Source organism: Dermacentor albipictus, chromosome 1 (assembly GCF_038994185.2).
Source record: "Dermacentor albipictus isolate Rhodes 1998 colony chromosome 1, USDA_Dalb.pri_finalv2, whole genome shotgun sequence".
In the NCBI taxonomy this organism is placed as follows: Eukaryota; Metazoa; Arthropoda; class Arachnida; order Ixodida; family Ixodidae; genus Dermacentor; species Dermacentor albipictus.
The window spans coordinates 44900051-44904247 of NC_091821.1; the positions used below are offsets into that span (position 1 = coordinate 44900051).

Sequence of the window (4197 nt, forward strand, 5' to 3'; positions counted from 1 at the left end):
TTAACACCATCACAATGAATCGCGACGGCCGATACCTCCTAAGCTGAAAACAGACGTGCACAACCGATGAAGACTGCCGAGACAAAGACGCTGAACATGTGAAGATGGCGAAGGCCCCGATTCGTTGGTTCTTGATTGCAAGCGCAGCTGCAACGCACTTGATTCGCTGTGTCTTGGTGCTTGCCGCGCCGTCTCCGCACAACAATAGCTGCTGCACAAGATTTGCAAAGCCTCCGAGATTCGCAACGGACACGAAGTTTCAGAGGTTGCGTAGAACGGAGAGGTGGCAGCCGCCGCTGCCTTCTGGCTGGCCCCGCGCCGGTTAGATTTTTTCTGATTTTGCCTTCTCTCGCCGTTTTCTCCATTCCGGAGGCGATGTAGCCTTGTGTGTAGGCGGTAGGCGCGTTTCTCTGGCCATGTGCCAGGCGAACGTAGTTCGAATTATCCGTGAGGGAACCTTCTCGCGTTCGAATTAACGGACTTTTTGATACATAGACTTCTGAGGAGCTTGGCCGGACCAAATCGTACAGTTCGAATTATCCATAAATTCGAATTATTGAAGTTCGAATTAACGAGCTTTCACTATATATATATATATATATATATATATATATATATATATATATATATATATATATATATATATATATATATATATATTGTCATATCATAAGAAGCCAACAAACACTGCCACTAAGGACAACATAGGAACATAGGGGAAATTACTTGTGCTTAACAAATGAAATAAATAAACTATATATTAATGGAAATTAAAGTGGATGAAAAAACAACTTGCCGCAGGTGGGAACCGAACCCACAACCTTCGCATTTGACGTGCGATGCTCTACCAATTGAGCTACCATGACGCTGTTTCCCCAGCCACTTTCTTGGGTATTTATGTGTCCTAGTAGAACCCTGGGAGTGTTAGCCAGCGCCACCACTCCCTTTCCCCATCCACTTTCTTGGAAGGTGGATGGGGAAACAGCGCCATGGTAGCTCAATTGGTAGAGCATCGCACGTGAAATGCGAAGGTTGTGGGTTCGGTTCCCACCTGCGGCAAGTTGTTTTTTCATCCACTTTAATTTCCATTATTATATATATAGTTTATTTATTTCATGTGTTAAGAACAAGTAATTTCCCCTATGTTGTCCTTGGTGTCAGTGTTTGTTGGCTTCTTATGATGCGACTAATAAAAATCGGGCCTCTCGGTTAACCCCCTTTCTTCTCGTATATATATATATATATATATATATATATATATATATATATATATATATATATATATATATATATATATATATATATATATATATATATATATATATATATATATATATATATATATAGAGAGAGAGAGAGAGAGAGAGAGAGAGAGAGCCAGCTACACACAAACCAACAAGGCGGCTGATGATAGATACCCGGCCTGATGATAGATCGAGCAGTTCGCCAAAAATGGCAGCATATGATTTTCAATGCGACATGTGTTAACTAAACCTATAGTATTGTACCATACTGTACAAATATTCACACCACTCCAATGTACAACATATATTCTTAGACCATTTATGCAGAAATACCTAAGGCGATCGATTGTGTTGATTATAAATGCGGTATTTTAAGCAACTGAGTTATTTCAACACATATGATGACAGTTCATTCTAAAAAGAATTGGTTCGCCATCCCGGCCCTGCGAAAGTGTATGTCCAGCGAAACAGTTGAAAACCACCACTACAACTGCTGAAGGGGGTATGCAATGTTTTATTGCTTTAGAGTAATGGTAGTGATGGTAATTTAGAGTAATGGTAGTAGTATGAGTAATGGCAATTTTGGCACCACGCCGCTACTGGTCGTATTGGCGTTTCTTTTTCCCTTTGCCCCTCCTCGTATTCACGCTGCTGCTCGGGAGTCCTAACTATGCATTGCCTACCGTATAGCGGTGCTGCAACAATACTGAAATAAGTTGCTCGGCCGGTTATTTTATATACGAAAGACTAGTGACGTCACTCCCCACGTCGCAAGCTGCCATCGTTGCAGCAGCTTGCGCAACAGTAATCTTTACCGGGAAACGTATGCGGGAATCAAGTGTTACGTGCTTCGCATTGTTATCAGGAGCGCCTTATAATCAATCATGTGGTTCGGATGCTTGTTTTGTGCTTGTTTTTTTTTTATTAAAACGAATGCTGTTCTGCATGTTGTATGCGTAAGTCCATAGAACTTGTGGACCTTTCGCTTCACTTTGCTGAGTGCTTGAAGCCAGCACCACCTTCGCCGCGGGTCGGCCCGGTGTTGCACACCTCCAGGATCGGCCGACATTTTTGCCCACGGACGCGGACAAGAAACATGTCGACCAATGAGAGGCTAACAGAGTCGCTGTAAAACATCGTTGCCTTGCCCTAAGGAATGTTGGTACCCAAACAACTTAGTCATGACATGTTCGAATTTTATCAGGGGGAAAGATTTTGCACTCAACATGTTCGTCACTCAGCACAACGCCGTTAACCTGAACACGAGTAATAGTTTATTTGGGTTTGCTACAAAAAGGAAGTGCACCAGTGAAGCCAGTGCTACACCGCAGCTGCAGATGCGAAATGCGCGTACCGCCCATTCATACACATTAAAGACGATCTATTTTAGGTAGTGAATTAATTGTTGTTCTTGCATGCAGTCATCGACCGAAACCGTATGCTCACGGCTGTACGCATCTTCCACGTAACAAATCCGAAAGTAAACGAAAACACTGCATTACACAAGGTCGTTTTTAGCTTAGCACTTTCTAACGGCAAGTTCACGTACTTAGCCAGCCACTTGTGCGTCGTCACGGTGCGATTCTTTCGGTCTGAAAACATTTTGCAACGAAGGAAAGTCACTGTCGCATTTGTCGCCTGTCATATTTCTTGGCCTCCACATGCCCTCCTATGGCGGTCTCTGACGTGCTGTAGCATGTTCTTGCGTTGAGTCAAGTGTTTACTCCAAAACTCGCAGCGAAGATCTGCCGTTGACACACTCAGCCATTGACACACTCTACACATGATTCACATCATTTTTTTTTTTACTTTCTCCATGCACGCTGGCCATGTTCTCCGTTTCCGTAGATGTGGCACGTGACGCGCCAAGTAATTATCAGCCTCCGTCATATGGAAAGCACGAAAGAAAAACAGAACAAAATTTGGAGGACAAGCTTAGCGAAAGGAAATCCGATGTGTCGTGAGAGCGCCGTCGACGCAGGCTACGTCACAGTGACGTCATCTATTGTTCGCCGGCCTCAGTCAGCCTGTGGCGAGACGCATGTGCAAATATTTCTAGTGCACTCTAACCACGCAGGGAGCAAAGGAAACTACAAAGGAGCATTGCGTAACAAAACTGAAGGCAGCAAAAGTCGGCCCAACACGTGATCAAGCCGCGGTGAGTTTCAATGTCTTCGACCGCCGCGCTGCATGCAGAGAACGCCCGCGACAGGAGCGCGCGGCTCCCGCATTCGCACATTGCAACGAAGACGATAAATGTATACGCAACGTTGCAATACATTACCGAAGTTTCACGAGCACATCGGGAGAAAATGTGCACGGAGCGATTGACAAAGCACCCCCAAGGGCTGCATCGATTGAAGCCTACTGCAGACCAAGTGCGCTGGACCGAGTACGCCGAGCAGATTTCACGTGTGGGGCCGACTTTTTGAGAGAACAAAAGTCGACGGCTTCACGGACAATTGGCTTGCAAAGGCTAGCTGCGTGACGCAATGCTTCCTGCTAGTTTATTTCCTTCCTCCGTGGCAAAAACGCTCGTGCGCACCGTGCGTTGTGGGCACAGAAAAGCACAATGCTCTCCTCCTTCTTCGGATGATAACTATCATAATTTTGAATCGGGACCATAATAAAGTTTTCCACTCCAGTCCAGGCAATGTTTAGGCGTCCGATTCCCCTTGTGATACATATAAACTGCGATTTGTTGGAAATACTTGTACACGTTTCAGACTATGTCTGGATGCACTATAAGTGAAACGGCGTACGAGAAACAAGGCGTAAAATTGCCGTTTAAGAAAAACGGGAACTTCGGCCCCGAGTAGTAAGCCGGAAGATTCTGCGGTCGGCACGGTTGTAAAAGTAAGCGTGAATGCACGCCTTTAGTAAGTAAAAGTGGCTATCACTTCGTTTTATTTGCGGTTATTTTTTTAGTGATTACTGCGCACAAATAGACCAA

The 4197-nt window shown here is 44.7% G+C and overlaps 1 non-coding gene across 1 annotated transcript; it reads left to right on the top strand.

Moving 5' to 3' along the window:
- Positions 1-986: 986 nt before the first annotated feature.
- On the top strand, positions 987-1059 carry TRNAS-UGA (transfer RNA serine (anticodon UGA)). The gene has a single exon. It is a non-coding gene; the product is annotated as a tRNA-Ser (tRNA).
- The last annotated feature ends 3138 nt before the right edge of the window (positions 1060-4197 follow it).